Raw genomic sequence first — 26,176 nt, forward strand, 5'->3', positions numbered from 1 at the left:
TGTTGCTTTTGAACTGAAATGACCTGCATGTCTCTTAGGAGCTGAGCTGTCTGGAAAACATTTTGATCAAATTCCAACACTGTTTTTCCAAGTGTGTTTCTTTGCCTTTTGCTTGCTACTTCCTGATGCTGTTTATCCAAAACACCACCTGCTGTCAAGTGCAATGCTGGCCATTTGAAACGTCTCCATGTCCACGAAGCAGCTGTACCTATTAGGCTTAATTTCTGCAATGAATTACCAAGTGTATGTAATTTAAAACCCACTCTTCTTCCTTGCCCTCCCACCACCACCAGTCATCTCATTTCATCTGCAAGTAGGGATGGAATTAGGTTGCCAAGAACCTGGAAGGCTTGTGTTCTCTGTACCAAATTTAACATAATATATGTACAGCTTATGCAAGAAGCAGGACAGTTTTTCTGATTTCCTGCCATAGCATAAAATCTTGGAATCTGTTTGCTTCATGATTAGCAGTATTAACTACTAATTACTAACTACTAACTAACTACTTTCCGTTTACTTAGAGAGAAGAAAAAAAGAGAAATGAAGACTAAGTTTGGGACCCCTGGCAGCACACAGGTACTGCCCTCTAGTAAACATGTTAAAATTCTACAGGAGCCTGGAACTTGGGCCAACACGCAGGCAAACACATGAGGCTTGCGTATGGTGTGGCTGTCCAAGGCCAAGAAGACCGAATCAAATTGAAACTGAGAATATAGTTTTGCGTGAGAGTGTGCTAACTGTGCTGTGTACGTGAATCAACAAAAGAGTGAAGAAAAGAGAAACTGAATTTTTGGGGAGTACAAGTGGGCTGCCAAATAACGATAGTCCCTGATATAATCAGGAACTATTTTTTTCTTTCCTCACCCTTCACCCTCCTGTCCCCCCTGGAGATCCAGAAGTACCGTGGAATAAGAGAAGGGTGTCAAAAGAAAGTTCGAACCTGAGCTGTCAACAAGTTGGCTGAATGGTGTGACTGCCACATTCACTGAATATTCTGGAGCTTTTGTGACAAGGTTTTTATTTTCTGCCAGTGCAGACTGATTTTATTTTGAAAAATTTTGAGTCAATAGAAAACTTTTATCCACTAAGCTGTATCAGCAACGAGAAGGATCCAGGAGGACTAATGTAACTGTTTGTTCCAAACAACCTACATAGCTCGTTTTTCTTCTTTTGGCAATTACCCATGAATGCATTTCAGTTTTAGAGAACCTTGAAGTAATCTTCACAGCTATATTTGACCAATGGATTGCATGAACTGCTCACCATTTGTAAGGGAGAAGATTTTTTCAGTACAGTCAGCCCAATCATTGTAAAGTTAGCAGTTTGCCCCTCCAAAAAATCCTAATTCTGGCTTAAAGATCGTGAGACTGGAACACTTACAGGACAGCATTTTGAAGTTGAATTTTATAAGTCACATTATGTTGTTTTGTCTTCTGATCAGAAGCTGTCATCTTTATAAATTACTTTATTCCCCCTCCATTCTTTTCTCCTCCCCAAGTTCCTATAGCTCCTGTCAAGCAATTTTGACTAAAATGGTGAAACTGCTTTTTTCAGAATTTTGTTTGAACAGAATGTTAGCTCTTGGAATATTTCTGAACAGCTCATATTGGAGAGGTAAGTATGAAAAGGCCAGTTGAAACTTGGCTTGAATTCCGTGAGGCTGTTTCAAGCGGGTTTTTACATTATCTGAACAGCCCTAAAACTGGTTTACCCTGCTTTCCTGGAACAAAACTCTTGATTTTTAATATTTTCTGGGGCTGTCACTAAATGTTACATCTGGCATCAAAGTCTGTGACACTTGCTTATGCCTGTGAAAATCTCTGAACCTCACTTTGCAAAAATATACATCATAAACTTGGCAGAGGAGAGATGCCACAGTTAGATGACAGAGCCGCCCTGTGAAAAGGAACTCACTATGCATTCCCAGGGGACATATCCTATTAAAAAAATACAAGGAAAACAAGAGCATATCAGGAATAGTGGTCTGTGTATTTCAGGGGCAACAAGCTATGCCAAGAAAAACATTGTAGTCATGCTTCCAGCTTAAAACAATGTTTGAAAAGCATTTTAAGAAGCTTTCTACTGCAGTTTCAATTCAGTGCCAGTGTGTTTTTTCAGGCTTTCAGGCTTCTTATTTTTTATATCTAGACACATTATTGAAAGTACAGAATTAAGAAGAAGAATTCCTAATAGTGCGACACATTTGTTATTCCATTTAAAAGCACATAAAATATGTTGTCCTTGAAGAAAGAGAAAGAAAAATATTCCAGAAAGTAGATAAAATAGAAAGGAAAATCTAAAATAGAGAAATAAACCAATTATATTTGTATGAGATAGCAGATAAAGTATTTATCAAGCTGATATTGGTTGGAAACCTAAAAAAGAAATTAGTCTCTTTTGCAGTAGCGATAGCCAGCTGGAAAGCTGGTAATGAAAACCCATGTTTTAGTTACCTAAGATTATGCCTAAAAGTCTTAGCTGCAGTGAAACACATACTGTCTCTTTGACAACATTACACAGCAGCTTCTGCAGGCTACATACTGTATGAAATCTATTCGGCTGAATATTGTTCCTTGGAGCAATTATTAGCAGAATAGGAATTAGCAGAATAGGTCAGAGCAAATAAAAATAAAGCGTTTTTCAGAATGCATTGTTATGGATAATCAGTGCAAATTGCTGTGAACCTTAAGGAAATGAATATGAAAAGTGAAAGGGACAAGAGTAAAGCTATCTAGCTCTAAGTGTCATCTGGCAAAAGGTGACATCTAGAATATTTAGCTGATCTGGAGAGGAAGGAACCAAACAGCTGAACTGAGCAGTGCTCAGAAAGGAATCTAAAGGCTTGTGTTTCTCAGAAATCCTGTGTTGCCATCTGTCCTTACTCTAAAGAGCAGAGCAACCCTTAACAGCACTACATGGATGCCTGGGCATCTGTTTTGTTTTGTTGGAGTTTGGTTTTCCCACCAGCAAGGAGCAGTACAGAACTCTAGGAAGTAAATCTATATTGAGTGAAGAGTAACCTAACCCAGCTGCAAAACAGGAGGGGAAGGAGGGAAGCTGCACTTTTATTCTTCCTATGCAAGGTGCTGTCTACCCTGGCCATCTAGACCTCTCCAGTTTTCTTCTTTTTTCTCTTCAGCTGCATTTATCTCGTGGCAGCACATTTTGTTTCTTTAGCTATCTGTGCATGATAATTTGAGCTACAAAGCTGGGTATTATTCTAAGTAATTAGTTCCATATACTTCCAAAGGTTAGCAGAACCCACTTCTGGGTTTTAGATGGTGATATTTGTAATGTGCTGAGAAAGACCGGGTTGCAGCTCTATATTCAGCCCCAGTAGATCAGGAAGCCTGGGACATTCTAACCAACCAGTTACAATAGAATAAAAGTTTAGCTTGTCCTGTCTGCACCAAGATTTTGCAATGTGATAGATAAAACAACAATGATGGAGGGTGGTGAAATGCTAACATCGTGTAGGCTGCTAAGTCAAGGAAAAATGTGAATATCCTTTAAAGACCTACTTTATCCTGTCCCTTATATTATTAGGAAGTTTTCTGCATTAGGTATTGTCAGTCACATCAGTTTTCAAAAAACAGTAATCAAAAAAACAAAAAGAAAAAAAAGAGAGCTAATTTCAAAACCTTTCATTGAGAAGTAATGGATGAATAATAAAAAGACTTTCAGACTAATGCAGTATCATATGGGGGACCGGGGGAAGGAAGTCACATTTCCCAGCATTAGGTACTTGAGATGTGCATTCATGACGGTCTTAGCCAATCTAGCTGTTGAAAATACTATGGCCTAAGTCACTAAAATCGCCAGCTAGGCTGTCTAGGCTTCTTCTACAGGTAGCAGAAAGAGAGACCCTGAGGTGATTCAGGACACTTGAGTTAAGAGAGTCCTGGTGTCCTGGGTGAAGGAACCTCTCCCTCTCCACTGGATATCAAGAGACTTGCTTGCGTAAGGAAATGCCTACAATTGGATGATGCCCATTGTCCATCCTATATAAATTTTAAAAAAACTAATAAAGTCCTCTATGAAAGATCATGGAAACACTTAATTTCTGTTTTTTTCCCAAGGGTATCTTTTCATTCCTTTCATTCTCCTGAACTGTCCTTACCTATTTTTCACGTTCCATTCCTTGCACTGCTACCTTATGATCACCAGAGCAGCACTTCATTATTTAGCCTTGTCATAGGAGAACCAAAACTGATTTACAGTAGGAAATAGTGCTTACTAAATTTAAACATCAAGGCAAGCTGTTATCTGTGTACAAGACAGCTTTATTGTTATGATCATTTATTCATTGCGCCTCTAGTGTACTGGGAGCTTTGCAGCACATATTGCTAGGCATGCTCTCTGCCCTTTGAATACTGATATTTTGGAATTCTACTGAGAATGAAAGGCTGGTTGAGCTACTCTTGAAGCTTAATAGACAATATTCTTATTTATCTTTTTAAAATGAGAAAGCAAAATGTAATCATCATTTTCTTTAAGAATCTGAAAAAGTGTGTATAGGAGATGTGAACAATTTCAATTCCCTTCTTCTGCTAATCACACTGGGTAGGAATACTCGCAGATTTTATTATCTGATTGTCGTCTTCACGTAAGGTAATTCGCCACCACAGTTGGGGATAACTGCTGCAGTAAAGCTACTGTGAAAGGTAAAGTATACATTCTTCTTCAAGGTGGTGCATTTATCTGTTTAATAAACCTCATTCATGGCTTCCAACAACTATAGCCAGCTGTTAATAATGTAATATATTTGAGTCCCTAGGGGCCTGATGGCAGAACAATTAGGGCACCTAGCCACAGAGCTAGAGTTGTGAGCACCAGTTCTGCTCTGTATGCGTGCTGATGGTTGTTCCTGCTTTAAATGACGGTTAGTCATTCAGGCTGGGGAGTGGAAGGTGCCTGGGGTAATGCCAACAGCCTCACACCCATCTCTGCTGTTGTCTGCAGAAGTAGGCATGCTTTAACAGTGCTAATCCAGGTACCATCCCAAGGGTCAGGTGGATGCTGGATGTATTTGTTGTAGATGCACATCAGTGCTCTCTTATGGATGGAGTCAGCAGTGATCAGGATTATATCATCATTCTGCCACAGCAAGGTTCATGATGTGCTTTAGACCTAGAAAGCCTTTGTAGCTCAAATGGTGGCAACCTTAACTTTCACAGCAATAAGATGTAAGTGCAATGTGTGCTATTGCTCTGGTATTCTGTGTTTTGCTGCACAGACCCAAAGCTTAATCTTACTAAGGATAGCCACCTGCTACCCTCTTACTAAAATGCACAGACTCTCCTTGAAACCTGTTATGAGAGCAAAAATTAGGATTAGGAAAACAGTACTATTTGCAAGAAAACTGAATAATAATATTAACTCTGGTGGGGTAGCCTTGTGCAGTCAATCAAAACCAAGAGTTCAACTTCTGTGTTATGGGAAAGAGAGGGTGTATTCTCCCTAGCTGGCAATAAACCTCCCTGGCTATATCATTGGGCTGCTTCAGTGTCAGACTCCTCCTTAAAAATGTAATGTCAGGCTCCAGGTGCATTATACTGCTTGTGGACTCTCTGTCAATCAGCCCTCTTGGAGCTCCACATCTTGTGCTGGATTAGGTCTTGGTCACCACTCCTGGAGTTGAGCAGCCACATTTCTCTGTATCGGTGCATGCTGCTACCTAAGGTGACTACCATCAGTCAAGGGCAATTACATGCTGTAGCTCCAGTCCAATGAATTATTGATGCTAAAGAGGGGAAATCCTGCCATCTACCTGCTCTTTTTCTTCTTCTTCTAGCTGCGTAGTTTTGGCTGTCCTCTGCACTTTCTCTAGTCTTGTCTGACTGTGCAGTGACCTGACAAAACTTGCTAATGCAACGCTAACCTAACTCTAAAACTAGAACAAAGAGTAGCTGTTTGCTCCTTAGCAAGTTGAATTGGCTTTATTGTACAGTCAGAGCATCAGAAGTAACACAAGAGAGCAGTTGAGGCCATGTGGATAGGAGCAGGGATACAGGCAAAGAAGAGCAGGGAGAAGGAAAGTGGAGGAGCGGGACTATTGCTTTCTAAGGCAATGAGCTGTTAAATCCTCTCAGCTGTGACATCTAGCTATACCCTCAGTATCTTGGCCCCTCTTTCTCTACAGCTTGACTTCTGCATGCTGCGTCTGTGGAGTAATGGTGGTCTACTATTGCCATTTTACAGGAGGGAAGCTCAGACACAGAGAGAATCAGCAAGTCTCACAGTGTCGCTGAGGCATAGCAAGGAGCTGGAGCCACACATCACAAACCAGAGGTGAGTGCCTGGACAACTGGCCCTTCCTCCTTCTGAGACTGCTGCAATTAACCTTTCTTTCTCCTCTTTATTCCAGCTCTTATACACTGACTGTACTGGCACTTATGAACATATGGGAGTGCTTTAATACTCATCTACAAAGGGCAGAGGTTTTGTATCTTACTCCTGTCCTTGTATCCATGGAGCTATTACAAATAATCTGACAGCTAGGGAGCAAAATAGAAGTTGCCTTGTAACCTGGATAGTGAGCATCCACAATCCTCTGTGTTTTCGCTTAGCTGCCAGGATCTTCTAGTTTCTAAGCTAAGTGTGCTAGTACTTGGATTTCAAAGTGTTAAAACCTTGTTCAGCTTATTCATATGTGTGAGTTCTTCTAACTGGAGTTTTTGTTAAAGTTTTCTTTGTAGTCAGCATTGGTAAAATGAAAATGTCTCAAGCCTTTTAAAAGTCTCAAACTGGCATGCACCAAAGATTAATTGTTTCTACATAATAATCATGTAATACACATAAAAGTCGATGTGCAGACTGTATATGATACTCAGTGACATGTTTAGAAGTACAGTTATCAGCTTTCAGTCTGGTCTTTCAGTTTGCGTGCATTTAGAATAAGTCAGTCATAGAAGTATTCTACTCTCAGGTCTTACTGATATCTCTTTAATTACCCACTTGTAAAATCTTTTAGTAGTGTAATACAAAGGCAAACCCCAGCTCATGTGAGGCCTTGAAAATAAAGGAACACGTTGGAGCTGAAAGTTCCTGAGTATGACATGTTAATTACATTTCATATTAGCCCCAAATGAATTTTTTGTAGGCCATATTTCACTCAGTGAGTATAGCTTATTCCACTTGTGGAGGACATTCAAACAGACTTCACTTTCCATATTCTGTAAGTATGTTTACAGTATGGTATCCACAATACAAGCTGTGCTATTTAGCTGTAATTAGTTACTTAAGTCATTTGTTTTTATTTCCGTTACCTAACTGGGGAAGAATAATTTATAATTAGCAGGGAGAGTCTAACTTTCTGAAAAAGGCAATAATTTGTGAGATGGGATTTAGCAGTGAAGTAGAATTGGGATATTTTCACTTTTCTTAATCATACAGGTCTTGTCCATGGAATCAATTCTAGAAAACTAAGTTACTCTTATAACTTGGAGGAAGAGAACATACTAATTTTTAAATCCTGTGTTATATTTATATAGAGGAAATGCAACTACATTCATGATATTAACTGTGACAAGTACTGTCAGGACAGAGTTTTATTTATTTAAGTCAGTCTACAACATGTGTATAACGTGTCTATTACGTATCTAGACATCTTTGATCTGTGGGCTGTGGCTCTTCTAACCACCCATAAGTTTGAACCTGTAAACAGTGATATAGCTTTAGGCTGAGACCAAAGGTTTGGCACAGGATTTTGGTTAATGCCACTCCTTGCTGTTAATGCTGCTTTTCTGTACTACTTATATGGAACTGCTGGAATATGCTAGGGATTTTGACCATTAGGAGCCAGAATTTTATTCCTTCTTCCACATTTGGTAGGACTGGATTCTAGGCATACATTTAATTTTAAGTTAGGGTTACGATGAGAGTCAGGACTAATTAGAGACCTCAACTTCTGCTGAGTCTATATGGGAATGTTGTACTCTATTTAGGAGTATTATCCTTAAATCTGGCCTGATCAGTGGTCAATCATGTAGTTTTAAATATATATTCAAGCTTCAGTATTGGGTTGATTTTAATAAACAGTCTCTGACACCTCAAGTTTTGGTTCAATCTATATTCAGCTTTCAAATTGTGTTTTGAACTCTGGCCAGTAGAATTGAGAGACTGAGATTTGACTCCAAAATGACAGAGCAATGCATGTGGCTTCTCACTGGTCTGGGATGAGCATGAGCATGAGCATCTGAGCAGTCCTCACAGGGCAGCCTTGATCTCTATTGGGCTCATACAGAAATGATAAGCTAGATGTCTGGATGAATTATCTTCACAAGGTGCTTATCACTCTTCATGGACCACACAGAGAGACTAGTATGATTTGGCTTCTAATTAAGATGTCTGCATTAAATGCCTATTGCTAGATGGGATGAATCTGACCTTTTTTGTGTGATGGCAGTAGCACTAATAAAGCTCAGTTGCCTGATTTTTCAGCACATCAGCAGCAATCTAGTACTGCTATGGAATTTGCTCAGATTAAATTTGATCAGAGGTAGCTCTCCATGTCAGTTATTCTGAATAATATTTTGAATCTTTCTGACAAATATGGAGATACTGTGAAAACAGGAAAGCTGGATCCAAGGTAGGTGGGTTCATTACAGCTTTGTTTGGGCTTGATATAATGATGAAGAAAGTGCCTTTTCACAAAATGTTGAGTGGAGACACCATGAGTTCTGTAGCTCAGCCAGTCTGGTTATTTCAGCTGGAAAATTCTGTTCTCTTATGCTTTGTTCAGTCTAGGTTCTCCTTTCTAACAGATGTGCAGATTCACCTGACTCCGATACATTTGGTGGAATTTTCTGATTGAATTCAGTGGGTGTGAAAATAGACAATAAGCCATACTTTTTGTGCCTTTCAATTTTATCTACAAACTTTATAAAGTCAGTCATCTCATCCTTGCACAGAAGAGGAAGTTGTAGCTGTGAAGGAGCATTGAATCTTCTGAGGGCTGGGCTTGGCGCACAATTAATTAATCAGCACTTTGGCACAAGCAGACATTTTCCTCCTCCCCTCTTTCCTCCTCCTCCTCCTTTCCTTCCCTCCTCTTGGTTGCTTGTTTTTGTTCAGCTCTCTCTCCACCATGCTAGCACAGTTGTGAGTAAGTCTGCAGAATAAATAAAGAATGAACAGTGGGGAACTGTTCCAGCTAAAAAAAACCAATTACTATATTGGAGGCCCAGGTTATATTTCAGCTGCATCACTTCCTCATGAGAGTACATAAATGCTGGGAGGGGACTGCAAAGGCCGGGACTGGTGGTGAAGTAGGAATGGCTTCAGCTGGCAAAAGCATCAAGACTGCAAAATGTCTGGTCATAGCCTCAGTCCCAAGAAAGTGCTCTAAGAGCGAGGGAAACCTGATCAAGTGACTTGATACAGTGCTGCTGATGCTTTGAGCATGGGATTGGACTAGGTGTCTCCAGAGGTCTCTTCCAACCTGAACCTTTCTAGGTAGAAACTCTAGACAACTCTTTACCTTCACCTCTGTCAAACTCTGTGATAGCCATGCTACTGTTCCTGTTCTTCCATAGCCAGTGGCAAAGCAGGCAGTGCCTGCAGAGGTGCAGGACTATCCCTGAAAGCCATCTCTTGTCTCTCAGGATCAGGCCCACTGTGTGTGGTAATAGATTGCATAACTATGTCAAATATATACCTCAGTTTCCTTCTTCCCTGCTGTGATACTGGTACACAAAGTGATGTTAATCTTCAGATATCTGGCTTCATGAGTCAGGTGCAGGGAGTGAAAGACAGTGCAGCTCTTGCTCTAGCTGCATTACTGCAGCTATCAAAAAAAGTGCTGAAGCCCAGTGTTCCCACCAGTCTGAGGTCTTACCCATGGATATTTTAGCTCTGGTCCTTTCCAATGGGATAATATTCAACAAGACCACAGCATACTGAACAAGGAGATCCAAGGCCAAAGAGGAGTAGTGTGAGAAGCGCTCAAGGTGCTGTATAACTTGTTCAGAAGTCTGCACAGTTTTGCTTTTCTGAAAAATTATTTCTTTTTAACAGGCATGAAAATATTTATAAGAATGTGGAGGACCTGGTTTAAATCAGAATCAATTTCAATTAATATAAATATGCAAAGGAAACTGGAATAAATCAATTCCAAGCTGATATAAATATATCCAAGCGAGTATTTGTAAGAAATGGTGCAGGCAAATACAGCTCCTTTTGTTTGACATCTAGAGGAGGATTCATTGATAGATTCAATGGAGAGAAATAAGTACTTCATAAGGCATGAGTCATCCCATTCTAAGTTAGACGTACAAATTGTCAGATGAGTTGTACTCCAAAAGTGCCTGATTCTCTCCACTACACTAAAAAGGTTGTCTAGACAACTAGCTCAGTTTTACATGTTTACATTAAAGATGTCTAAAATTTTGGTGAGGTAAACCTCACTCCTGGTTTACTGTAGGCCTAACTTCTGTCAAGGTTTGACGTGGGGATGTGAGAGCCTCATCCCCTTACAGCCAAACTAATATGAGCATGTTTAGCTCTGATCCATACTGAAGAGGGGAGTTTGTGGTGAGGACAGACAGAGTCATAGAGGCACACAGCGCCATAGCAAAGCCAGGGCAAGAGGGGCGTCAGCCACACAGAGGCCTCCTGAAGGGTGTTGCAGCTTGGGGAGCATATGTTCAGGGACATGTAAGGGAATGCCAGTAGCTGTTGCTACCCAGACACAGGGCCTGGAGATCCCTGGTGGCAGCTGACAGGAGCATGAATGGCAGGAAGAAGCACCACAGTTGGAGGATCTGGGGAGGGATGTGCCCAAAATTTCTTGTGGCAGCTCAGCCTACATTTCTTGCATGCCAGCAAGCACTGCTCATGGGCCTAGGGAGAGGCATGTAAGTTGCATTACTTAAAAGCCGACAGCAGATTACTATCTGCAGCATGTAATGGATATTTTGGAGGAACTGTGCTTTGGAGAAGTATAGTGGAGGGACAGAACCTCCTTGGGCAACTTCAGGACATAGTCTGAAGGGGAATTCCCTGGTGGCAGACCTAATCCCAGCCAAGGTCTCACGCCAGATGGCCCCCTTCTCCTTATCAACATGGCTGTTCATATCACCATGTGGGAAACTGGGCTGGGAAACTGATGCCACTGAAATATAATGTGCCCTTTATTATTTTGCTGTGTTATATGTGCTCTTAAGTGGCTCTGCTGCCAGATGTCCAGCCATGGTGAAGTTCATAAAGCAACCCTTGCTCCAAGGTGTTTTTAAAGTCTCAGCATGGCCCGTCCCAATGAATGGCTCTTGATTTACTTAAAATAGAGGTTTGCTATTTGTAAACATTATTTACACAAATAATATGATCAGTGAATTCTAGGAGACCTGAGGCAAAGCAGGTATCTTTTGTCTGCCCCCTGTTAGTTTTCTGCTTACATCCTGTCAAGCAGTTCTTGCTAATGATCCATCTCCTTACTCATTTTCCTAGCTACCCTTTGGCCAGTCCTCAGAGGAGACTCTACGTAACAACAATCCACTGTTTCCTTTGAGCCCTGTGAGCCGGGCTGTAGTCACAGCACCTTTGCTTATCATCAGTAACCTCACTGGGGAGACTGAGACCAATCCTGAAGGAGGATTTGCTCTTTTAAGGGAAGTCAGCGATTGCAAATTACAGGTTGGCATGATATGTGTTCGTTATTTGAACCAGAGAGGGCAAAAGCCATTGGGCTTATTGTCCAGATTTTGTGGCTTTATTTGGGGATGACTGACAGCTTGCTGTTCCCAGCGATGTGCTTTGCCCTGGATGTGCAAGGTGCCTCTGAATCATCTCCTGAATCACCTCAGTTTGCATCATGCTTATAGTCTGTGGTCTGAACAGGGCTGATTCATGTTGATTCATCAGCAGCTTAGATATCCATACAGTAAGATGGACTAGGCAGAAAGCTGAGGCAATATTTTTCACCAGCTGTCCCATTAGGGCATTCCCAGTTGTTACCACAACCCTTAGCCATGTTTGAATATGGGGAGATCCAGTGTTCAGCAGGACAATGCTAGACATCCTTCCTTCTCAACTCAGTAGTCTTCTTTCAGGGGCTTTCTTAGATCGTTGCGCCAATTGCAGAAACATACTGTCTGATGGGTTCTCCTTGTGCTGCCAAGCTGTGCACAACTGCATATGTATCACCCCATTCATGTCTTGATGGCCCATAGAGATAAAATACTTGAGAATTTCCCTTCCCTTGCCTTTTCTTTCCACTCACTTAACAGGGTCCTAACCTGTTCTTGTCCCTTTTGACCACTCACACAAGAATTTGGGAACACCGTGACACTATAACTATAAAAATATTGCAAAATGTTCCCATGTTTTCTACACAGCAGCTGTGGACAAAGCTTACAAAGTGCCATGTTATTATGTACTGCAGTGAAAAATATTGCCTGTTGTGTGCTGGCTGCTTCCTTACTGCTGCAGAAAGCTATGTCCTGACCCAGTGGCTTTCTTCTCTGGATGCAGCCATGACAAGCGGTTCTCAGCCTCAACCCACTATTTTCCTCCTTTGTCCCACATTCAGCCTTTCATTTCCATCCCTACACCATCCCTTCAGCCCTGCCTCTGCAACTGTGTGTGAGGCAGTGCATTAAACCCTATCACTGAAATGATCAAAGCTGAAATGGACTTTATTTTGGAGGGTTATTTTTACTCCTAGTCACTGATGTGGTATGGTTAGCAGCATACCCCCATGCTACAGCTGACAGGCTGTACAGAAAGAGTGGCTCTAGCTAGGCAGGAATATCTCTGATGGCTTTGCCCTGCAGAAGACAAAGTTTCAGGGAACTCCACCTGCCTGATGGGAGTCTGTCAAAGGGGGCTTCAGTGTTGGAAGGGTGACGGATCCAGGGGATCTGCTCAGTGAGGCCTTAAGGAGATGGTGGGGCAGGGTGAGAAGAATGGGAAGAAAGGTGGAAATGCCTGTATGAAAACTTCGTACTGTACGTTCAGACAAGATGGGCAGTGCTGTCAGAATGGAAAGAGAGACAACAGTCTTTATCAGGGAGAGAAGGCTGTGCATCAAATCAAAGAGAAGTGTGTTGAAGGGAGATGTCATATCTTTTATTAGACAACAATAGCTAGAAAAAGCCCAGACAAGCTTCCAGGCACACCAACTCTTTGGTGACCCAGCAATGGGCTTTTGTGCCTGAACATGTGTCAATTTTTTTTCCAAATATATCATTGATCTAATAAAAGATAGAACTTCTCACAGATCTTGTCTCACTTATGTCCTGAGACCATCACAGCTCCAATAGCAACACCATTACAGCCAGAAGTAGTGACCAAATTAAATTTGGAGAGCCAGCAGTTGAAGAATTGGAGAAAAATTCAAAGGCAGCTGTTCCTGCCTGCTTTCACAGGCATATGTTAAAAACAGGCCCCTGACTGTCATATGCAGTCTCTGCTCAATGATAGATCTTATATTCTCTAGAGTTCCTAGAGAAAAAAAACAGTTTAATGTCTAAAAATATTTGCCTGTTTGTTACATAGCCAAATCCTGCTCAGCTTTCTCCAAAATTCACTTCACATTAGGAGAGCTATCAGTCCATTACTGTAATCTTTGTGCATAAATTCCCCTGATCTTTACCGGATAAACCACCTCAAGCTAAATAGGTCCATCATATTCATCCCTATGAGTAGGAAGTCAAGCAAAGAGGACAGGGGACCTGCATGGATGAGCAAGGAGCTCCTGGCAAAACTCAACCAGAAGAAGGAAGTATACAGAAAGTGGAAAGGGGGACAGGCCACTTGGGAGGAATATAGGAACGTTGTCAGAGTATGCAGAGATGTGACGAGGAAGGCTAAGGCCCGTTTGGAATTAAATCTGGCGAGAGATGTCAAGGACAACAAGAAGGGCTTCTTCAAATACATCAGTAGCAAGAGGAAGACTAGGGAAAATGTGGGCCCTTTGCTGAATGGGGTGGGTGCCCTGGTGACGAAGGATGCAGAGAAGGCAGAGTTACTGAATGCCTTCTCTGCTTCAGTCTTTACTGCTCAGGCCAGCCCTCAGGAACCCCAGACCCTGGAGGCAAGCGAGAAAGTCTGGGGAAAGGAAGACTTTCCCTTGGTTGAAGAGGATCGGGTTAGAGATCATTTAGGCAAACTTGATACCCACAAATCCATGGGCCCCAACAGTATGCACCCACGAGTGCTGAGGGAGCTGGTGGATGTTATTGCTAGGCCACTCTCCATCATCTTTGAAAGGTCATGGAGGACAGGAGAGGTGCCTGAAGACTGGAAGAAAGCTAATGTCACCCCAGTCTTCAAAAAGGGCAAGAAGGAGGACCCAGGGAACTACAGGCCAGTGAGCCTCGCCTGCATCCCTGGAAAGGTGATGGAGCAGCTCATCCTGGAGGCCATCTCCAAGCATGTGAAGGACAAGAAGGTGATCAGGAGTAGTCAGCATGGCTTCACCAAGGGGAAGTCATGCTTAATCAATCTGATAGTCTTCTGTGATGGAATGTCTGGCTGGGTAGATGAAGGGAGAGCAGTGGATGTTGTCTACCTAGACTTCAGCAAGGCTTTTGACACTGTCTCCCATAACATCCTCATAGACAAGCTCAGGAAGTGTGGGCTAGATGAGTGGACAGTGAGGTGGATTGAGAACTGGCTGAATGGCAGAGCTCAGAGGGTTGTGATCAGCGGCGCAGAGTCTAGTTGGAGGCCTGTAGCTAGCGGTGTCCCCCAGGGGTCAGTCCTGGGTCCAGTCTTGTTCAACTTCTTCATCAATGACCTGGATGAAGGGGCAGAGTGCACCCTCAGCAAGTTTGCCGACGATACAAACCTGGGAGGAGTGGCGGATACACCAGAGGGCTGTGCTGCCATTCAGAGAGACCTGGAGAGGCTGGAGAGGTGGGCGGAGAGGAACCTCATGAAGTTCAACAAAGGCAAGTGCAGGGTCCTGCACCTGGGGAGGACTAACCCCCTGCACCAGTACAGGTTGGGGGTTGACCTGCTGGAAAGCAGCTCTGCGGAGAAGGACCTGGGAGTGCTGGTGGACGCCAAGTTAAGCATGAGGCAGCAATGTGCCCTTGTGGCCAAGAAGGCCAATGGTATCCTGAGGTGCATCAGGAAGAGTGTTGCCAACAGGTCGAGGGAGGTGATTCTCCCCCTCTACTCAGCCCTGGTGAGGCCACATCTGGAGTACTGCATCCAGTTCTGGGCTCCCCACTACAAGAGGGATGTGGCACTACTGGAGCAAGTCCAGTGAAGGGCTACAAAGATGATTAGGGGACTGGAGCATCTCTCTTATGAGGAAAGGCTGAGAGAACTGGGCCTGTTTAGCCTGGAGAAGAGAAGGCTGAGAGGAGATCTTATCAACGTGTACAAGTATCTGAAGGGAGGGTGTCAAGAGGATAGAGCCAGACTCTTTTCGGTGGTGCCCAGCGACAGGACGAGAGGCAATGGGCACAAACTGAAACACAGGCAGTTCCATCTGAACATGAGAAAAAACTTTTTCCCTGTGAGGGTGACAGAGCACTGGAAGAGGTTGCCCGGAGAGGTTGTGGAGTCTCCTTCTCTGGATATATTCAAAACCCGCCTGGACGCGATCCTGTGCAACGTGCTCTAGGTGACCCTGCTTGAGCAGGGGGGTTGGACTTGATGATCTCCAGAGGTCCCTTCCAACATCAACCATTCTGTGATTCTGTGATACTGTGATCAATATATGTGTCAGAGCTCTAGCCCAAAACTTGCCATGATAGAAACACTGCATAAAGGAAGTCTTCTAGCATATGATAACATACTGTCTTTGTGTTTCACATTTACTGAAGAGTATATGATTTAAGAGAAGACTGCTGATTTGCAATCTCTTCAGGAAATTGTAGTGTTCACTTAGACAGTATCCTTAGTCTGAATACATTAAGATAGCCACAATTGAAGTTAATTGTACAGTTGCTGGAAACAATAAAAGAAGAGACGATTTCTCTTTGTAGTCAGTCGACCCACTCATGGGATCAGCCAGCTTCATATCCTTGCTGTCTCACACCACAAACCAATGGGGAGAAAACAGTAAATCTTGACTCTGTTTTTCGAAGTGGAGGAGGGAAGAGAAGGATATTATTCTGTATAGCTTTATTCAGCAGTGAATTTGTATTTAATTCCAATTTTCAAGTGTCTCACAAAGAAGATTATCACATCTATCCTGAGAAATATCTGCAGGGGAACTGTTGCTTTATTTTAAAGGTAGAAAATGAGACAAAAAGAATCAAAGCTGAGTGAATCAGTGTCAGGACTTTCTGGATCTAGTTCTAGGTTTAGTTTATCAGAATCTGTTAAATGGGGAGGAGAGATGTTTTCTAAAGGCTTTTTGATTAAAATCCAATCAAATGGTAATGTGTCAAGACTTTCCCCTCCAAATTACAATACAGAGCTGTGGAATAGGTAACCAAGCAGGATTCTGTTGCATCAGTCTTCAGATCTGGAGAAAGTGAGATAAGGGGAAGTTTACTGTTTGCTTCTGATATGCTAGCAGTGATTGCAAAGGATCCCTGAGCTTGTTGATCAGAGAAAGCTCTTCTTCAGAAGTAAGGACAGTGACTTCAAGATTTAGGTCTTGGTCTCAAATCCAGGCAAGGGTTAGAAATCCCTGTGCAAAGATCTTTCCTGCAGCTGATCAGGAGGGCCTAGGAACCCTCAGTAGCTCTGTACCCTGTTTACTCCCAAGAACAGGGGTTTCTATGTGCTTTCTGGGGACAGACTCTTGTAAAAACAAACACCAGTGTGGCACACATTACGGCCAGCAGAGCTGCTTAAATAACAGACTGTCCCTGCTTCCTTCTCTCAGTCATTCACCCCTGTTCTTACAGAAACCTCTCCACAATAGCAGCACAAGCATTGACCTTGTGGGGAACTATATTGAAAAACTGCCATTTTTTTTCCCCAGGGTTGTTTTCGGCTGGATCAGTTCCCTGATTTGGTTCACCATGTAGCCACACAAATATTTATAATGGCACAATACAGCAGATGATCTGGGAGAAGATGGGGAAACGGAAGAAAGCAGGGACTTTTACTGGCAACAGTTGCTGACTTAAAAGAATACCAAAATGTAGCCTAAGGAAGAAAGGAATAGTAGTGGGATGACACATCTGAGAAGGGGGTTGAGGCATGTGCATTATTCCCCAGAAATGAGAACGCAGCTTCAAATGCCAAATGGTGCAATTGCAGGAGGGGAGGTTCGGTTAATGCAGCCATTTCCAAATGATGCAGTTTGCAGGCAGGGAGATTTTCAGTATTTCAGCCATCCTGAATCTTCACTTTGAGGGAGCTGGGAAGGAGAAGATGCAGATGGTGGACCAAAACAACTGCAAAAGCAGGGGATCTGCATGCACATGTCCCTACACTCTCTTGTGATCTGCAAGATTTGAATTCAGATCCTATGGGAGATTCTTTTGGATAAAACTGCTGGTCTCCAAGTGTGCATATACGTGTGTGTGCATGTGTACAGATAGGATTTCTGTGAAGACTTACTTATTATGTATTTTTCTTCTCTTAGAGTTACTTGCTGTGGATTTCTTTTGAAAAGGATTATCACCAGGAGACTACAACTCCATAGCATTCATTTACTACTGTTTTCTTATTAAGCTGTGCTACTGGCAGGAACCACCTGGACCCTGCCCATTGCTCCATGTGTGCTTTCAATGGCAAAACATAACATGGCCAAGTCCTCACAGAAGGATGACGTGGAGGTCTCCGCCCTACCAGTTGCCAGTGTTTACCCTGACTTCTGTCACCTGGCACTTGGACTTGTCTGGCCTTGGGACAGGTACCCTGTCCATATGTCCCAAAACTGACTTTGCTGGGCCTCAGGATAGCATCTAGCAATTGCTTTTAATACATAATGCATAGGATGTTTTATGCCAAAACATCCTAATTCCAGTGCATCCCAAGTGGAGAGGAGAGAGACTGAATAACCATTATTTTCTGCTTTTTGAGGTTCTACTACATTTTATAAAATACTGCAGAGGTAAATCCCAATCCAGAAGGCACCTCAAAACATGCTTCATCATTATTAAACTAATTAAGTTGTCAGGTATGTTCAGAGGCTTACAGCTACATGTGTGCTGATGGGGATAAAAATGGCCTATGTCTCTGCTGCAGTCTCAAGTGCCCATTCATATTTGATCTTCTTCTTCAGGGCCCAAGATATAGCTTAGACACATCTGAGCTAATTTTGAACTTGGTAACTCGGCTGCCCACAATGGTATAACTAGGGGAGTAAGGAGCTCAACAAAAATTTACTGTCACAGCATCAGGATAAATGAAGCAGCACTGAACTGCATGGTGCTGCAGGCTGATGGCTATCTCTACCCAAAGTAGGCAATTTATACGTAGTGTCTTTTCACACCATTCGTATCTGTTGGGTAGTCATACCTTTGTGCTATAATGGACTGTGTTTCTCGGATACCACTTGGAGAGATACCACTTGGATAAGCTTTCCCTGGTTTTGCCTGTCTTTTAAAAGATTTTCCACCCCACTGTTGTGTATAGTCTTGTAGCTATCCATGAGGTGAGATAAGGCCACTCTCTACTCAGAGTTGCAAGAGGATGGACTACATGATTCTAGACTGAGTGCCAAGTCTGATTTAGCATGGCAACTCTTGTATAAATGTTCCTGGGGACACATGAACCAGTTTCTTTTGGAGATATTTTTAATGAATGAAGTTCTGAATATCCAAGTGGCTTTTCATTATTCAATGCTACTTTATTTCATTATTCAATGCTACTTTATTTCAGTAGATGCAGCTTCAGTCAGTGTCTCTCTATATTTTAAGTGAATGCTGTAATTATACTTCCACTTCTTCCGAGGCTCTGAGGATCCGTTGTGAGATCAAAGATTTCACTGCTCTGTGATCTTCATCACAAGGAAAAGACAACAGGGGGTGGGCTTGCTCATGCAGTGAAAAGATCTTTTAAAAATCTTTGTCTCTTCGACCATAATAACTGAGTAGTGATCCCAGCTCAGTGAAAGGATACAGGGTAAGGAACAGACCAGCATGGGAGTCAGGCAATTTGCTAGTTTTTTTCTTTTGCACTTGGGGAAGGTCTTTTCCAGAGTGTTAACAATTCTTTGGTGCTCCAGCATTTAACAGCATTGTAGGAAACCCAATAGGAAGGAGCGACCTTGGAAATGAGTTTATGGCTCCACCAGATACAAATTTAAAGACAACATTGCTGGGCTTGTAAAGCTACGAATGAAAAGGAAGCAAAAATATTATCTTCATCAAAACCAGGAGCAGAAAGACAGAGAACTTTTTTCTTAGTCACGCTGCACCTCCGCCTGTCAGTGCCAGGGCCCAAGGGCACCGCCAGCCCTCCCTGTCCCTGTCCACTCCCCTGGGCCTCCCCAACCCTGCCCGGCCCCGGGCCCTGTCGACCCCAACTCCAACCTGCGGGCAACCGCCCGGCCGTTCTTGGCCCGACCCGGCCCCACGGTAGTGCCTGACCACCGCCTGGGGCTGGGGCTGCCCCGGCTGCCCCCAGGCCCTGCTTCCTCGGGGTGGGGGGACAGGCCATGGTGACCAGGCCCGGCCCTGCTCCACCGGGAGCCCCCGCTGGTACCAGCCCCGGGGAGCCGCCCTGGGGGCTCGCGGCACCCTGACAGTCAGGTTGCTTTTGCTGGAATTCAGCCAGCGCCTTTTTTCCTTGGGTGTTCTCAGACACATGAATACATCTGAGCTGACTAAAAATATTCTTATCTACTATTCAATAATCTCTTCATCTTTCACCTTGCTGCTGGGTTGCTTTGTAAAACTTTAACAATAAACTCATTTGATTGAAGTGGAGATAAGGACTCAGCTCATATGTGTAGATTTTTGCTGGAGAGCAGTTTGTGAAACCCATGTATATTTGGTCTATCTTCTGGTTTCAAGACCTTTAGAAATTCCAATACTACGAAAAGACGGTGTTTGTCTGATTCCACAGACCTCTCAAGTACGTAATATAAAGCAAACCTTTATTTAAAAATTTCTATTATAAAAGCACTGAACTTGAATCTAATACCCAGGAATAAAAAATGAGTTGTTCACTCAAAATTAGTCGTTCACTAATGCGAAGCAATCTTCTAAATTTTCATCACAATATTTTTTTCATTTAAATGATTCTTTTTCACCAATGTCAGAATGTTTGCTGAATACATTTGACAACATCCTTATAAAGAGTTTATAACAGCCATGTATTTGAGGCTGGAAGAGGTGGAGGAAGGGGGGAGTTACGGTTACTACTGATGTGAGAAGAAAGCAAGTGCTGGAACAAAGCCCCAGCCTCTCTTATTCCATTTTGGTTATTATGACACAGTTCTGTTTTTGGGAAAAAAAATCAAGCAGTTTCTTTTTCTGCTGCTGAAAAAAAACACGGTTTCATCTTTCTACATGACAGTCAAGAGGAACTGTCATTCTCCAGCCTGCTCTACCTGTAAGTACACTGCACACAGGCACTGTAAGAATGTCTGTCTCACGAAGGTGCTTGTCTGGGAGTGATAATGGAAGCCTAACCCTTATGCAGAGCGTAAGGCTCATGCCCTGAAACATTATCCTACCTACATTAGGAAACTTCCCCCCAAAGTATCTATGCAGTATCCATCTGTCTGTCTCTCAATAGGTGGGTATCTGACATCTTCTGCCCCATTTGCCACTGAACCAGTAGTTGTGAGTTTTCTCCACTGTTACAAAAGAATCTTTTACCTATGAGGTTTCTCTCCAGATTTCCTGTGTAAATAGGACTGAAAAGTGAACCAGCTATATTCTCTGCACTTCCCTGAATCCAAGTACTGGGAGAAGGGAGAATTAAAAATATTTTAAAAAATCTTATGAATTAAAAATTAATTTAAAAATATCTTATTAAGGGTCTTAGGCCTTAACTATGCCGGGAAAATATCCTGATTTAACAAGTAAATTGCACAAAACACAGTTGTGTTCAATAACGGGGTAGCTTGTCACAAATTTCTGCCCTTGCCCATTCCAAGGACAAAATGAAGTTTAACATTAGGTTAGCTAGAAAACGTTTTACCTCATACATTTTAACACTGCATTTTCCCAGTATAGTGTCGGTCTTAGTTATTCTAATTTTATTTTCAGTAATGGGTTTCTAATTTTATTGTTGTGGCTGTTGCTCCCTCAGGGCATTTGGAAATGAGATTCAGCATTTAAAAAAAAAAAACTTAGCTGTAGTAGACTTTCAATAATGAAATCAATGAAAGAAGTATTTCTGACTATAAATCCTGAATAGTTTAGCATGGCTACATAAAGAGCTGTTACCATTTGCTTAGTGCTAAGTTTTCCAGCGTTGTTCCATTTAACCACATATTTGTCCTGAGGATATTCTGAGCTGATCTGGAAAACTCCGTTCAGAAGGGCTGATGGATGGCATGTTTTCCACCAAAGCATTTGTCAGATGTGGTAGATTTCACAGGAAATCTTTTGAAACAAAAGGGGACTGTGTAGCCAGTGTAGGATTATGGTATTATGACCAAGAAGCTGTTTTTATTTTGAAGTAACAGCAGACATCTCCTCTGTTGAGATATAAATAGGTGCAGTTTTTCTTTTGTTTCTATGGAAGGGTTGGTCACTGCAGATCTGGAAGCAGGTGTGTATATGGCTATGAAGTACTCTGTGGGTTTCCATTTGCTGCTGGTCCTCCACCTATGTACAAAGGCAATCAGTGTCTCAGTATGTGTGTGCCCCCGGGAGATGGACTTTTCTCCTGGGTCTCCTCACTGCCTGCAGCTCATGTTCCCTGCCCCATGGCTCTCTGGCATTTTTATCTGAACCACTGGCATTTTTATTTGAATGCTTCATGGTGCTTGGAGGAGAAAGGAAAGCCCTGGAGTAAGCGCTTTAGGATGGCCAGGTGGTCACTTCTCTTTTTGCCCAGTATCATCAGCAGAGAAGAATCAGCAAAGCTGTTAGTGAGACTTGGAGAAATCAAGAGGTCCACCTTTGTAGATGTCTTGATTTACATGCCTGGAGATTACTCAGATAGGATAATGCGTTTAAAAAAGGATTATCATGCTGGGTCTTGTTTGCCAAATATCAGCCTGGAGCAAGGTTTTACAGCTGAGTTACAGTGGCCTGATAGCAGTGTTTATGATAGAAATTCTGCCAGCTATTTAATGCCAGCAGCACTGGTCACTTAGTCACTGGAAGAATTTGTTGCTAAAATGAGTGTTTCTTTTGTATGTGGGAATATGGTTGGTGAATATTACTTGGTACTTCTAAGAGTAAAGGCTACCCGCTGTTTAGTGGTTAGCCAACCCCACAGGCACTGCATGCAAACGTCCCCACTCAGGCCTGCCAGTAACAATAACGGCTAATGCTTACGCAGCATTTTTCATCTTCGGACTGGTTCACAGAACGAGTGGGAGCCGGTCCTTGCAAGCTGCAGTTGCTGCTGGCTGCCAAGCTGCCATTGCAGCTCTCCTGCGGCTCTGGGCAGGAAGGGTCATGGCAGTACAGGGGACACATGCTGCCCGTCACTCCCGCAAAAACAGCAGTGTGTGCCCTAGAAAGGAGCCACAGCACATCCCAGCACAGGTACTCATTACTTACCAGGGCTGCCTACCACATCGTGCCTACCTGGGGATAGGACTCTTCCAACAAGCTAAATAGACAGGAGGCCCTTTTTAAGAATATTTCTGATGGGAAACATGCCCCTGTAGCACCTTTGCACTATGGCTTCCTAAACTCTTTTTTACTATCTGTTGTGTCAAGGGGGGATTTTCTTCCTTTAAGGCAAAAACTTTTTGATCCTGTTCTGTTTTCCCAGACTTGGAGCACTTCTGGGTAAAGAATACCAAATATGCAAAATTATATAGTGTTTCTGCAATGGAGTTACTGAGTACTATTCAGTTCTGTGCCCTTGTGCAAACATGTTTATGGCATGGCAACCCCATGACAGGGATGTTTATCCACGTGGAACTGCAGGATAACCTTTCCATGGGTATGCCCTTGGGAGGCGTTCTGAATCAATGGTCTCACATGTTGGCATGGGCAAAAGCTACATATGATAAGACAAAGATGAAAATCTATTTGCTGAGACATTCTTTGGTAACATGACTGCTCATACAGTAATGCATTTATTATCATTGGCCTGGTTTGAGCAGCAGGATCCGTTCAGCTCATTTTCAAACACATAAAAGAACCTGAAAAATGACATTGTTATCCAAGACTGCTGAGCTTCAGGTTACATGGTACATAGTCTGCTTTCGATTAGGCTCAATTCGAAGAAAATTATTGCCACTTGTGTTTCATTAGTGCACTGAAAAAAAGGGCTGTGTTCATGTTTTCTAGAAAGTTGCTGAATCACATCACTGTGCAGAAAGTATTCCTCAGATGGTCTCTCTTTAGTGATGCAAGAAAAGAAAAGGCAATGTATATGAAAAGATGAAACATGTTATATGGGTTAGTAGAGGAACAGCAATGCCTTTTTTAATGCTTCCTGCTGCAGTGCGTAGGAATCAAAGGGCATGGAGTGTTCCTTTTCTCTTTTCCTGCTGAATGACCTGTCTTTAACTATTTATGTTGCAATCTTAAGACCTGCTCTTGCTCCCCACGAGATGAATGCTAAAAATACTGCTTCCCGCTTTGGGGGGGGGGGGTGAGCTCTTAGTAATTTTGATATATAAATATTGTATGCTTTATGTCAGTCTGAGTTTTTACAGAAATGTAAGTTAGCTGGTGCACACTCTGGTGGCCAGTCTTTCTACAGAGGGAACTCACAATTAGGTATGACACAGTAAATGACATGTGTATTTGCAACATATTATGCACATATTAGCTTTTGTCCATTGCTGTTTTTAAGTTGAGAACGCATACGTACTCAATCAAGCATCTTTATGAAACAGATATTTTTAGTTGCCAGTCTTTTGATCTCAAAGGCTGAATCTGGATTTGTTTGGCAAGATCCAGTTTCTGTTAAACTTTTTTGGCCACAGATCCCCATCTGTTTGCAAAAGAAAAAAAAGTCTTATCCTCTCTTTTGTCAGACAGAAAAAACAAGATAAGGCAAAGGCTCTCTGCAGATTTGTATGACTTTCAGCAAATGCAATTCTGACTAAGCTGGGCCTTCTGCACTTTACAGTTATACAAATAACTGCTAAGCTTATGGACTTATAATAAATGTATACAGGGGTTAAAGATTTCTAGAAAACTGTGTATATGTGCATTTAAATTAGAATAAACATTGCATCTGATTTGTGGAAATTCAGGCATAAAGCCCCCATTGACAACAGCGATCTTGGATATTCCTCTATGTTCTGTCTTCTGAATGCAATTTTAGTATTGGTTCGGTTTAATACTCTTACGATGTCTGTGACCTACAGTTATACATTTCCTAGCTCTTGCTCAACAGGCAAGCCCAGGCTTTACTTGCTGCATCCTTCCCATATGTCTGGGCAGTGCTCTGTTCCTTTGGCTCTGGCTGCTGCGTTTCTAACCAAGCAAATCTGGCCCCCGCAATGCGCAGAGAGGAGGCTGAAGTGCTGGGGCGCCCCAGCCGCTGTGGGAGAGGGAAAACACCAAGAACCGCTGATCTGCCTTGCAGAGCTCAGGTGGGAACCTGAAGAAGGGGGGACGGAGGAGAAGAAGGTAGCGGAGGATGTGCTGGCCGTGGCCCCGCTGGTGCTGCTGCAGCCCCCCCTCTTTGCAGGGGAGCCTGCTGCGGCCCTGGGGCTGCTCCCTCGCCCGCTTCCATCCTCTGCCTCCTGCGCTGCTTCCCCTCGGGGCTGGAAGGTGGAAAGCTCCTGTCCCCCCGCCACAGAAGGCGACCTGCTCCCTCTGCAGGCTTTCCTGCGCCTTGCTGTAGCGAGCTGGGGCTCGGAGCCGCGCGCAGGCTTTGAAATCTGGCAGAAGCTCTTACGCGAGGCCTCTTTTGCATTTGTTTTAAGTTTAGAGATGATTTTCGTGTGTGTGTATGCATATATATGTAGGTGTATGCATGCACATATATATATACACACAGACACACACATTGTCACACATCTATATATATATAGCTACTTTTTCTGCAGAAGTCACATATGGAGCACTTTTTACTGTCTAGTCTTAACTTTATTTAAACTGATACATTATCCTTCTATGTGTAAATTTTCCATTTGTTAAAGGTGTTATGATGACACCCCCTTAGACTGGATTCTAACTTTATTAATGGAAGAGACACCACCTGAGGCTGACGTTTCAGGAGCCACGGCACACTCCCTCCCTAGAGCCTGCTGCCTTGACTGCTTTTCTCTCCTCTGCGTCCCAGGGTCCTGCCAGCTCAGCTGCACCAGCACTGCGGTTTGGGGTGTCATTCTCATCACAAAAGCAGTTCAGACTAAGAGCAACCCTGTAAATAAAAAGATTATTTGTAGCTTGGATCAGCTCAGTGACCTGCTTTATGGCACAGCCCCATCAAGGGCTGCAGAGCAGCATGAGTGTGAAGGCCTGAGGCAAGGTAGAGGTGGGAGACAGGCTTTCCCTAGGCTGGTGTTGCAGCTGAAGTCCGCTTTCCTGAAACTGCAGCTGCCAGCGTACTTTGGCGCTGGCATGGATATCAGAGGGAATTCCCCTGCAGTCCCTGAAATAACACTTTGGGGAAGAACTAACGCATCTGTGAGTTATACAGTAACGGTCACAGATGACCTTTCAGAGGGTGGCAGAGTAACAATCTCACTGGATTACTGATACATAAAAAAGGCAAATTTTCCATGATGCAGAGCACAGGTGTTAGCACCTAGGAAAAGACTACCCAACTCTTTCCATTCAGTGATACTGTTTTCTGTTCCTCATTACTCTGATAAAATTGGATATCCTGGTCAGAAGTTTTCAACTCTAAGAAACAGCCTCTGGCTGTTTCTTGTGGGGCATGGCGGGGGGGGGGGGGGAGGAAGGGGGGAGAAGGAAGGAAATATTTTAGCTAAAATGATTCAGCCATTTCCAAGAAAGTGTCAGGAGAGCAAGACACAAGCTTGCTTGAGTTAAAGAAAAAAATCTTTGCTGTATTTAGTGGATCATTAGTGCTGTGCTCACTTTTCCTTCACAAGGCCTAACCTTGTTCCATGTTCAGCACTATCAGAGATCTGCTACAATAAAGTTTAGGTACTTATGTCACGTAAGACACAAACAAATTGCTTCAGCTTACACTGCTTCAGCTGTCACGCTGCCAGGGATGACAAATATGAGTGCTATACATCACC

At 43.0% G+C, this 26,176-nt stretch overlaps 1 long non-coding RNA gene across 1 annotated transcript in view; it reads left to right on the forward strand.

Annotated features, from left to right (window-relative positions):
• The first annotated feature begins 1,203 nt into the window (after positions 1–1,203).
• LOC106488485 (uncharacterized) overlaps positions 1,204–26,176 on the forward strand; it is a 28,015-nt gene continuing 3,042 nt past the window's right edge. Inside the window, exons 1-2 of the long non-coding RNA XR_001293191.2 lie at positions 1,204–1,614; positions 6,202–6,291. This is a non-coding gene — a long non-coding RNA (uncharacterized lncRNA). The remainder of the gene's footprint in view (positions 1,615–6,201; positions 6,292–26,176) is intronic.

Source organism: Apteryx mantelli, chromosome 1, assembly GCF_036417845.1.
Source record: "Apteryx mantelli isolate bAptMan1 chromosome 1, bAptMan1.hap1, whole genome shotgun sequence".
In the NCBI taxonomy this organism is placed as follows: domain Eukaryota; kingdom Metazoa; phylum Chordata; class Aves; order Apterygiformes; family Apterygidae; genus Apteryx; species Apteryx mantelli.